The following is a 12,880-nucleotide window of genomic DNA, read 5'->3' as shown; positions in this document are numbered from 1 at the left end:
GTCTTTGCTATTGTGAATAGTGCCGCAATAAACATACATGTGCATGTGTCTTTATAGCAGCATGATTTATAATCCTTTGGGTATATAGGATTATAAATCCTATATGGCATGGGATGGGTCAGTAATGGGATGGCTGGGTCAAATGGTATTTCTAGTTCTAGATCCCTGAGGAATCGCCACACTGACTTCCACAATGGTTGAACTAGTTTACAGTCCCACCAACAGTGTAAAAGTGTTCCTATTTCTCCACATCCTCTCCAGCACCTGTTGTTCCCTGACTTTTTAATGATTGCCGTTCTAACTGGTGTGAGATGGTATCTCATTGTGGTTTTGATTTGCATTTCTCTGATGGCCAGTGATGATAAGCATTTTTTCATGTGTCTTGGCTGCATAAATGTCTTCTTTTGAGAAGTGTCTGTTCATATCCTTCCAATTAAACTAAAGAGCTTCTGCACAGCAAAAGAAACTACCATCAGAGTGAACAGACAGCCTACAGAATGGGAGAAAATTTTTGCAATCTACTCATCTGACAAAGGGCTAATGTCCAGAATCTACAAAGAACTCAAACAAATTTACATGATTAACATATTCTTATGCAGAGCTTTACTTATTCACCCAGCTTTGTTCTTTCTCCCATCAAAGGGTAATGTTGCCTTCCTTATTGGTATTTCTGACTTTCTTCATCAGTATTGTGATTTCAATTGCATTTGTCTAAAAGCTGCCTTTCTATGCAATGCCCTTGATGTGGAGCTGTTTGCATTAATACATTTATTTTCTTTTTTCAGCATGTCCTTGAATTATGGGTCTTTGGAATATAAAATGCAAAAACCATATGGATAGGTATTGGGGTACAAGAGTCATTGAGCATTAAATATGTTTAGCACTTAATTCTGTTCATTCTATTTAAAAAGGAGGAAACTGAGACCCAGGCAGAAGAATTTGTTCTTCAAACTGCGAAAGCAGAGCTACCCCAATTCATCCACACGCATAGTATTTCGGAGAAAAAAAGAAAACCCTAGGATGGCAAGCAGTCATGAGGACTAATGGTAAGCTTATTTGGAAAAACCTTTGATTTGGCAAATCCTCTGAGTTTTAAAATATCTTCTAATCTCATTTCTAACAAGCATTGAACTGATGGGAGAAGGGAGTACTACAGATGAGATAAAGATCAAATCTTTTGTGGCCAGGAGAGATAGTGAAAGGAGAAAGCATAGCAACTTGGTGGCAAGATTTTGTTTGCTTGTCAAGGTAGCAACTCTCTATGGAATGGCCATCTCTGAGCAAGTGACACCTTCCTCTCCACACGCAAGTATGCTGTGTCCCGCACGCCCTGTGTCCAGTCCCTGACAAGCCAGTGTCATTGCAGTTTCTTCAAAGCAAAGGTCGCTCTTGGGAAATTTTGCCAGCAGAGGGCAACACTGTCTAACTTTTGCCCTTAGGGAACTGTCAACACCCCCCCCCCACAACTTCCACCACTTCCACCCCCCTTTATAAGGAAAAGTTGTGTGTGTTTTTTTTTTTTTCTTTTTCCCCCAGGGGTGTGCCAAATAAACCCTTCAGAAATCACATCTTTGCAGTCCCTGATCAGAATAGGGGGAAAGAAATGCAGTCCTGATTAACAATGAGATACAGGAGAGCCCTTGACGACTTTCCTGGCAATTACCTTGGTGCTCACCTCAATGAAACTGGAAGGACAAGTGTTCGGGGCTATGGATATGAATCTCATTAGTATAACTAGGCAGGGTGGTTGCGTGTAACACAGGTAACGTGTGAAAATCCAGAGAGGATTTAGGTTTGCAAAGTTCATCCTTGTCCTGGATCACCATCCTTGGATTAGTAAACTTAGTGAAAGAATTAAAAAATAAACTCATTTATTGCATCTCCACTCAAAATGTCTTCCTGAGCATGGGCTTTTCTTGCAGCAAAGACCATGTTACAAGATGATCTCAGTCATAGATTACCAAGGTCTAACACAGAAATCAAGACATAAGTGGGAGAGTCTTAACCATTTTCCCCATTTAATATGCCCATACAAAACAAAAACACAGAAAGGTAGAAGGTAATTAACTCATTTTCCCCAGAAAGATCATGGTGATGTTAGAAGGATCATCTAGGACTTTCTTTCTTGGCTTAGCTAACCCCTTCTCCAGCTAGAAAATAAGCTTCTGTGAGCTCTTTTGGTTTCTAGAGTCTTCTTCTAAACCTGTCTGTCACACACTGGTTGTCATTTTCCCTCCCTGACCCATCTCATATCCTTCTCACTGCTGGCTAAGATAACAGTTGGCAGTGGATATGTTCAGAGTCTAGTACCTGGCCTGACCACACAACAGTCAGATAACCACATTGTTATCCTTCCCACCCAAGGTGAGCCTGGGGACAGTGGCTCCTAGGGAGGCAGACCAGCCAGTTCTGCTTCTCTGTTTGCTGAGAGTTTCCAGTTTGAAAGACACACATCCCCATTTAATGGACCATCTAATGGAAATCACCTGCTCCTTGAATAATCATTGAACAAATTGATAGCACACAGTAGCAAGGCTTCTGGGCTTCAATACTACCTGGCTGATTCTAGTAGATGGAATGAAAACAAACCAAACAAACCACTCTTCATTGTTTAGAAGCTCATTATTCACAGGGGAATCACGGCCTCCACAAATTGGAGCTCCTCTACTGGAAAGGCAAGAGCGCCTGTGGCCAGGGGAAAAGTGCCCTGGATCCTCCAGGGAGGGCTTTGAGTCCTGGATTTGCTACTTATCAGATCTGGGAAAAAACAAAAAAACAAACAAAACCCTACATAATCCATGGAGATAAAACACCTACCCTACCCTGAAGCCTCGTAGACAGTATGAGGTCAAGTTAGGTACTATGAGGAAAGCTCTTTCTCAATTTGAAGTATCAAGCCCTCAGTGCGACAGCACTCGGGCACTCAATAATAATACAGCAGTCCCGTCATCCACAGCTTCACTTTCCATGGTTTTAGCCACCCATGGTCAGCTGTAATCTGAAAATATTAAACATGAAATTTCAGAAATAAAAGATGTCTACGTTTTAAATTGCACACCATTCTGAGTAGTGTGATAAAATTTTACATCATCCTGCTCCACCTCCATCAAGGACATTAATCCTTTTAACCAGAGGTCCCACACTGTCTCTACTCCCTGCCCACTAGTCACTTAGGAGCCCTCTTGGTTATTAAACTGAGTGTGGTGGAATTGTAGTGCTTGGGGTCAAGTCGCCCTTATGATACAGGAGCTAAAAAGGAATTAGGCAGATAGTGAGGGTAAGAGAGTCCTCGGTGGAATTTCCCTTTTAATAAAGAGCAGTCCCCAAATTATTTCTTTTCCCACAAAAAAATGGAGCTGCAGACCTAAGCAAGCTGGAAGATTGCACAGGTACGTGCCAGCAGCTGTGCCAATAGAAAAGGGCTACTTGAAAGCCAGGTATGTTCAACATGGAGGCTCCATCTTCCCTTTATTTTTGTTGCCACGTGTACCGTAAAGAAGCAGGCAACATGGCGTCAGCCAGGTAGAGAACCGTCTGCATAACAACAGATTCAGCTGCGGCAGCCAGCCTCTTTGCACACTATGTAAATGGCACATCTGGTCCAAACAATTCTTTGTCCCCTATGCAAATCAGACACCACCTCCTCAAGGTAGTCTATAAAACCCTGTTCATTTCACAAAGGAACTGGCAACTCATTTTCACTGGGACCCCTCTCCGCAGTTAGAGAGCTTTTCTCTTTCTTTCGCCTATTGAACTTCTGCTCTGAACCTCACCCTGGTGTATCCAAATCCTAGTTTTCTGTGGCTGTGGGACAAGGAACCTCAGGTATTACCCCAGATGAATGATGCCACTTCACTTATTCATAATGGCCCCCAAATGCAACCTTAGTGATGCTGGCAATTCAGATCTTCCAAAGAGAAGCCATCAAGTGCTTTTTTTTAAAGTGAAAAGGTGAAAATTCTCCATAAGGAAAGAAAAGAAATTGTATGGTGAGGTTGCTAAGAGATATAGTAAGAGCAAATCTTCTATCTGTGAAATTGTGAACAAGATATTGTTATAATTGTTTTATTTTGTTATTATTGTTGTTATTTTGTTTTATTTTGCTATTGTCGTTAATATCTTAGTGTGCCTAACTAATAAATTAAACTTTATTGTAGCTCTGCATGTGTAGGAATCATCGTTGTACTGTATGCATGTATTGGGTTTCAGGCATCCACTGAGAGTCTTGGAACATATGCCCTGTGGATAAAGGGGGACTACTGTAATAAGAGCTGTTATTTATTGAGCACAGAGTTCTATATTAAACAGTTTTTGCAGACTGCCTCACTAAATCATCTCAACAGTAAGTGCATAGTAGTGTGAAAGGAAAACAAATCTTGGGACCCCCAAATCACCAAGTTAAAGGGAAAAATCCAGCTGGCAACTGTTTGGGGCAAACCGGCCTCCCATTCTATTCAAAGTCACCCCTCTGTTCACTGAGATAAATGCATATCTGATTACTTCCTTTGGAAAGGCTAACCAGAAATCAAAAGAATGCAACTTTTTGTGTCTTATTTACCTGTTACCTGGAAGCCTCCTCTCTGCATCCAGCTGTCCCGCCTTTCTGGACCAAATTAATGTGCAGCTTCATATATTGATTGAGGTCTCCTGTCTCCCTAAAATGTATAAAACCAAGATGTACCCTGGCCACCTTGGTCACATGTCATCAGGACCTTCTGAGGCTGTGTCACAGATGCACGTCCTTAACTTTGGCAAAATAAACTTCCTAAATTGACTGGAGACCTGACTTAGATATTTGGGGTTCACCATAGATATATATTGATTCACTTTAGAGATTAAAAATTTCAGGGGCAGAGACATTCATTGATTTGCCCATGGTCTCTGAGCCAAATAAGTGGTGGTTTTGACTCACAGCTCAGTCTAGCAGGCTCCAAAATCGTTGCTCTCACTATTAAGCTTTACAGGCAGATCTGTTGTAAGCTGCTGCCTGTATCTTGGACAGTGAAACCTTCAGCATCTGAGGCTGCTTCTCTGTAAAGAGGTTAAACCTCCTTCCTGTTTCTGGCCACATGGTTCATTACAAAGGGGCACTGCATGTTAATGAAGGAACTTTAAGGGCTTTAGGTAACTCCTGATTGCCTCCACCACTCTGATTTGGAAATCATGCTCTATCTAAGGGGACCTCTTCAATCTAACGAGAAAGAAAAGGGGGTGGGAGTGGGAGAAAAGGGAAAAGCACAGGAAAGGCTGAAGCCAGTCACCACACCTAATTAGCTGCATTTGCAGCCTGCACAGACAAGAGCTCTCCTGAGGAGCAGCCAGATGAGGAGGGTGTGGTTCTTTGCAGGAAATGTTGTCCCCTAGGAGACAGGAAGAAGTGGGCTCTAGCAGGTGGAGCCAACGTCACCTAGAAGTATTTCAGTTTGAGGTCTGAACTCTGGAGACTGGGACAGCTCCAGAGTTCTGAAATGCATCAGGAAGAGGATATAACCTATGATACATCATTTGCCATTCCTTGCTTGGTGTACATGTCTGGGATTAATTTGTCCCTTCCCTTTATCTTTTAAAAGTACTATCTTCTTGGTTTGGGTAGGGTAGGAAGCTGAGAGTTTCAGATCTTCTTTTGCATCCTCCACAACATCTTGCAAAATCTGTTCATATTTTAAACATTGAGTTTGCTGGAAGAGATAGCTATGCGATGAGAGCGAACACAGACACACAATGAAAAACTATGAAAAATAAATTTAGTACTTTATTATAACCTCAAGAGTGCAACCCGAAGGAGGGATGTGAGATCAGGTACTGTTTTTAAGGAAGAGACCATAATAATGACCAGGTAGAATTTAGAGGATAAAGGAGATAGAGTCATTCCAGATGAGAAAATGTCAGGAACTGTAAGAATGAACATATGTGAAAAGGGGAGAAGGAGGAAGAAATAACATTTTTGGGATCTAGCCATTTTACAGTTCCTTTACAATAACAGTCCCAGATAATGAGTGTTATGATACCCAATTAACTCTAGGATGTGAGTTGATGTGTCTAAGATCACAGACTTAATTAGGAATAGAAGGCCTAATCTTCTGATCCCAAAGCATGGTTTTTTTCCCTTATACCATGTCTCCTCTTAATTTTAGAGTGTGATTTACTAATAAATGCCTTTTAAAAAGATAAAAAAATTAAAACCAGAAATAAAAAAATCCAGTTACTATTTATATGATACGGTAGGGGAAAAGACTTTCTAAGCATAAAAAGAATGAAAAAAGTAACCAAAAATAGATTTCTTAGGTTATATGACAATTAAATTCTTTATAGTTCATAAACATCATAAAATGAAAACCAAGCAATACATTTTTACAACAAATAATTGGTACAAAATTTTGTACCTCTTATAAATAACTCATAAAATTTGTAAGTAATACTGAACACTACTGGAAAAATGAAAAGAAACATGAACATTCAGTGATGAAGACAACAGCTAATATTTGATAACGATATGAAAACTCATATAAAAGAAAGCTTTCTTTGTCATGAGTGCAAAAATATTGCCTCATATACAGCTGTTAAAAATGTAAATATTGCAGAAGCATCAAAATATTTAGTTTGTTAACTGAGTAACTTATTTATTTATTTATTTATTTATTTATTTTTGAGACGGAGTGTCACCTAGGCTGGAGTGCAGTGGTGTGATCTTGGCTCATGGCAATCTCTGCCTCCCGAGTTCACCTGATTCTCCTGTCTCAGCCTCCTGAGTATGTGGGATTACAGGCACGCACCACCACACCTGACTAATTTTTTGTGTTTTTAGTAGAGACAGGGTTTCACCATGTTGGCCAGGCTGGTCTCAAACTCCTGACCTTAAGTGATCCGCCTGACTTGGCCTCCCAAAGTGCTGGGATTAAAGGCATGAGCCACTGAGCCCAGCCTAGTAACTCACTTTTAAGGTATCTATGCTCAGGAAGTAATTAGAACTTCAAAAAAAACTTCAAAAGAATAATTTTTGTTTTTAATGGAAAAATAATGGAAAGTACCTAAGTATTAAATGAAAACAATAAGACATCCATTGGTGGATTATCTTGCCATTCATAGTATGGAAAATTATCACAAAAGAATATTATAATTATTATTTTTTTTGAGACGGAGTCTTGCTTTGTCGCCCAGACTGGAGTGCAGTGGTGCCATCTTGGCTCACTGCAAGCTCCTCCTCCCAGGTTCACGCCATTCTCCTGCCTCAGCCTCCCAAGTAGCTGGGACTACGGGCGCCTGCTACCACGCCCTGCTAGTTTTTTTGTATTTTTGGTAGAGACGGAGTTTCACCGTGTTAGCCAGGATGGTCTCAATCTCCTGATGTTGTTATCCACCTGCCTCGGCCTCCCAAAGTGCTGGGATTACAGGTGTGAGCCACCGCGCCCGGCCAAGAATATTAATTTTTTTTTAAGTAGCCACATTAAATGTACAATATTATCTTTATTAATATTGAAATATTTATGCTTAGAAAAAAGACCAGAAGGAAATGTAATACAGGGTCATTTGCTATCTTTTAGTGTGAAAATATAGGCATTTAAAATATATATATGTATATATATGTGTATACATATATATTTGGTGGGACACAGTGGCTTATGTGAGTAATTCCATTATTTTGGGAAGCTGAAGTGAGAGAATTACTTCAGCCCAAGAGTTTGAGACCAGCCTGGACAACATAAAGGGAATCCCTTCTGTACAAAAACTAAAAAAATTAGCCGGGCATGGTGGCATGTGCCTGTGGTCCCAGCTACTCCGGAGGTGGAGGCAGGAGAATCGCTTGAGCCCAGGAGTTCTTGAGGCTACAGTGAGCCTGGGCAAGAGTGAGATGCTGTCTCAAAAAAAAGTAAAAAAAATTGTTAAAATATACTTTTTATTGTCTTTAAAATGAAAATGCACTGTATCATAGTAAATATTTTAAGTAAAATAATCAACTAGCTTGCCATTGTTCCTTTATTCATTCATTCATTGAACAAGTCATTACAGAGAAGCTTCTATGTGGTGGCAGGTACTTGCCCACTATGCTACACAGAGTCGCTGCTCCCAAGGAACTTTCAAGGGTATGATCCAGTGTAAAATTACAAATAAAAATAAGTACTATGAATGAAGATGATAAGTTTCTATAAGAATTCAGAGGCTGGGCGCAGTGGCTCACGACTGTAATCCCAGCACTTTGGGAGGCCGAGGCCAGTGGATCACCTGAGGTCAGGAGTTTGAGACCAGCCTGGCCAACATGGCAAAACCACATCTCTACTAAAAATACAAAAATTAGCTGGGCATGTTGACACATGCCTGTAATCCCAGCTACTTGGGAGACTGAGGAAGGAGAATCGCTTGAACCTGGGAGGCGGAGGCTACAGTGAGCCAAGATCGTGCCACTGCACTCTAGCCTGGGAGACAAAGTGAGACTCTGTCGCAAAAAAAATAAAATAAAATAAAATAATAAATAAATAAATAAAGAGATTTCAGAGTAAAGTACCTGCTCCAAACTACTTGAGAGGCATAGTTCTCAATTCTGATATTAGAATCACCTGGGACACTTAACAGACAACAATCCCTAGCTTGCTCTCCACCCTTTTCTCCTACGGCCCAGGTCCCACTCTCCAGGTGACATAGCCTTCAACCTGGTGGTTGGAGAACAACGGGGCTAAGGTGAGGAGAAGATGTAGACAGTGGAACTGGACATGGCTAGAGTCAGGCCAAGTGTGCAAGGCTCTTGGGTCCTTGGATTTTTATCCTGTGCATTTTTTTTTTCCTGAAAGCACTGGAAAACCTTTGAAGCATTTAAGCCTAGATTTGACAATAGATTTACATTTTCTAAATCTCTCGTCTCTCTGCAATGAGAATAAGAGATTGGTGGGGAACCAGAATGAAAAAGGGTGGTCAGTGCACAATCAGGACAGCGTGGAGGTGGATAAGGGTGAAACAGAGAAGGGTGGGTGGAATTGAGAGACATTTGTGAGTAAAATAGTGAGGACTTGTTTATGACTGCATATGGGAATGGTGGCAAGACACACTAGTATTTATCATGTGAAATCTAATTGAGATTTATTTCCTAGATGCAAAGAGTCGCTAAAAGCTGGTGAGCTTTATCATAATTGTAGGAAAAACGCCCTTTATGATGTTCCCTTAACCAAAATGAATTTGTAACAGAAAGATATTCCAAGATTAAGTACAGATAAAATATAATTGAATTGTTCAAAGTCCCAAATATGTATGTAATAATGAACAGGGCCTGTCCCTAGGTCACCAGTGAGAAGTCTGGGCTTCCAGCATTTTGGGCCACATTCTAGACCCTTCATGGTTGTCAGCATGATGAGGCCAGACTTTGTCTTAACACACTTATCCAATAATTCTGAGGTGACTGGTATTTTCTAGATAAGGAAAGAAGAACATGACTAGTAGAATGTCCATCTCTATTTTATTTCATGCAAGGGACAGTGAAATTTGATTCCTCAACCATACTTTTACAGTGCAGTTTCCCCCTTTCATTTGTTGTATTAACTGACATATTTCTCATTCTACTTTCATTAAAGAAAGGACTTGATAGGTCATGATAGATTTTAATCGCTTATAATAGAGCAAAGCATTTGCTTTGGGATAATGTAGGAAATCAAAGACTGAGTTGTATAAGACCATAGGGGTATCCCAAGAGCATGCATTTTAGACTTTTCCTGCTTCCATCCCACTAACAATCTGGGCCTGAAGTGTTTGCAGATCTTTTGTCAGACAAACAGGTAAGTACTGAGCAACTGGTAACGTGTTTATCACTGCGCTACAGACGAGATTAGGAACACACAATAGCCACTCAGCTAATTGGAAGTGGGATAGGTAGGCAAAGGAAAATATTAAAAAATAGACTCGAGATGATAAAGTGTCTTACTAGGAGTGAAACTCTAAAGGAAAACAAAACTTGGCATTTTGGGATAACATTTAAAATTTCAATTATTTTGTAACATAGTAATTAATAATTTTGCAGGCATCATGAATTTGTTTTGTTGTTGTTGTTTATTTTTTTTTTGAGACAGTGGCTTGATCTAGGCTCACTGCAACCTTCACCTCCCGGGTTCAAGCAATTCTCCCTGCCTAGCCTCCCGAGTAGCTGGGATTACAGGCACCCCCCATCACAACGACATCATGAATTCAAATTTAGTATTTTAGAGTGATCTTAATAGGTGAGTACATAATTGGCTTCCCTGTGTCTAAATCTAGACGCAACTCTGTTCTCTGCTCAGCACTGCCTCTTGCTATGGGTAGTGATTGAATTAAACAAAAGAACAACAACAACAAAAAACCAAGCATGAAAACACACATTTATTTCTTTTGAAAAAATGGCCTTGAAAAGAAAGTCAGTAGCTAAGTTTGGGATAAAAGTTAAGTGGTTCCAAAGGTTATACTTCTTAGACAGAAAAGAAAAAAAATAGAGTCAAATGATGAGTTCAACTCAGTATTATCATGCATTCTACAGAGAAACAAGAGTGAGCAATCTGTGGAACTATTTCTGCAACTATTTCTGCCAGAATTTATTTTAATAGCTGTGTAAAAGCCTTCAGCACTGAATTTATAGAATCATTAATTGTCTAAGGAGGTCACTTAAAATTTTAAGTTGTACTTTATATAGCATTTTATGGAAAAATGATATGTAATAGGGGTATTTTCAGATTTGCAAATTTGAGAAGGCCTAGGGACATTCCCCTCATGAATGTATATTTCTCCCATCCAAGTACTGCTTGGCTTCTGAGATCAGATGAGATCGGGCGTGTTCAGTGTGGTATGGCCGTAGACATGAATGTATATCTCTTAAAGTGTTAATGATCTGATACAGATGAAAAGAACAAAAAAGAATTCCCTTTACCTAGTCAGATAAGGATTTGGAGATAAGGCAGTTTTAGTAGCCAGAGTCATAATAGATTGATAAGGGTAATAGTAATGGAAAAAAAGGGGGTGGGGGACAAAGAGAGAGAAAGAGAGAGAAATGTAGTGATATAGGTAGGAGGTTGGAAGCCCCTAAAAAACGCATACATGCATATTATGGTTAAGGAAAATTTTTGTGAGCCAGTTTCAGAAACATTCAGTGGAGAGTTCAGGGACTTCAGAATTCTAGTCCTGGTTCTGCTCCAAACTAACTCTGTGACTTTGAGGAAGTCGTTTATCCTCTCCGATCTTTAATTTCTTTTCTGAACCTTAATTTCTTCATCCATAAAATGATCGCAGTGGCCTGGGTAATGCCTGAGGTACAGTTCAGTGATTTTATGGCTTGTAGGTAATCATACTATATCGTTTTGCATCTTTTTTTCTTCTTTTGGACATTATATATGGAATATTTTCCATGTCACTAACATTACTTTAAGACATCGTTTGAATGACTGTGTAACACTTATTACATTATCTTAATTATTTAGCCATCTCCTACATATTTAGGCTGTTTTCAATGTTTTTATGATTAAAATGCTGCATAAGCATCTTTGTAAATATTTGTTTCCATCTCCAGTGAGCTCCTTGGGTTGAGTCCTAAAAATAAAATTACGATTTTAAAGACGATGAGCTCTTTTAAAGTGTTTGATATTTGTTGCCAAATCTCTTCTTAGGAAGCTTGAAATATTTTTATGCCTACTGGAACTCCTAGGTCTTCTGCATTTCACCCACATTATTATATTTAACATTTAAAAAGTATAGGCCGGTGCAGTGGCTCTCACCTGTAATCCCAGCACTTTGGGAGGCTGAGGCGGGTGGATCACCTGAGGTCAGGAGTTCGAGACCAGCCTGACCAACATGGAGAAACTCTGTCTCTACTAAAAATACAAAATTAGCTGGGCATGGTTGCGCATGCCTGTAATCCCAGCTACTTGGGAGGCTGAGGCAGTAGAATTGCTTGAACCCGGGAGGTGGAGGTTGTGGTGAGCTGAGATTGTGCCATTACACTCCAGCCTGGGCAATAAAGCAAAACTCTGTCTCAAAAAAAAAAAAAAAAAAAAAAAAAAATATATATATATATATATATATATATATATATATATATGCTCAGTTGATATGTCTTTTATCAATTTAATTTTTATTTTTATTTTCAAATTGAGTATTTGTACTTGTGCATTTATAAGTCACAGTCCTTCACTAGTAAATTATCTATTGATACAGTTTGACTTTTTTTTTTTTTTCCATTGGAAAGCTAGTCCTTTATTTGAGTTAAGAACATCTTTTCCATTGAAGATAATATTAACCCTTTGGTTCTCTTATTTGTAGCTCATAGGTGTCTTGACCTCGCCTACCAGTGATTACAAATATTTAGCAATTCCAAATTCCACAAATTAGAGTCTCCACCTCCTGATGGAACTCTACTGGGGTTCTTCTCACCCCATTATTCCCTAGAACTTGGTTAGGGAAAGGGGAGGAACTGGAAAATCAGGCATCTGTACCTTTCTATGATGGCTGCTCCTTCTGTCTCATCATCCTTGGCCATCAGCCTGATGCTGTTCTCCACATTCCTGAACCAACAAGGGGATCTTCTCTGTGACTGACTGGCAGGACCAGCTCTTCAGAAAGAGCTTTCTACACCAGTTCACTGGGTTCTTGGAAACAGAATTCCTTCTGCTCCTTCCTGCCTTAGGTTTCTCCTTCTCAGATAGCAGAGGGCTCCAAGAATAGAGGGGCTGCAACAGGCATGGCCAGGCCAGCTTCACCCACTCCTTGAGCAGCCTTTTCACTGATCTTTAGGCTCTGACACGTTTGAAACTGTGCCCCAAAGAGGTCAAGAAACCAGTAGCCAATTCTTGAGTTTACATGATGACATTACAAAAAATAAAATCAGCTTGCTGAAATGCCAAAACTCCCTCTGCTTATAAAATAACAAAACTGGCTGAAA

Source organism: Pongo pygmaeus, chromosome 7 (assembly GCF_028885625.2).
Source record: "Pongo pygmaeus isolate AG05252 chromosome 7, NHGRI_mPonPyg2-v2.0_pri, whole genome shotgun sequence".
NCBI classification, from domain to species: Eukaryota; Metazoa; Chordata; class Mammalia; order Primates; family Hominidae; genus Pongo; species Pongo pygmaeus.
This window is presented reverse-complemented; position numbering follows the sequence as displayed.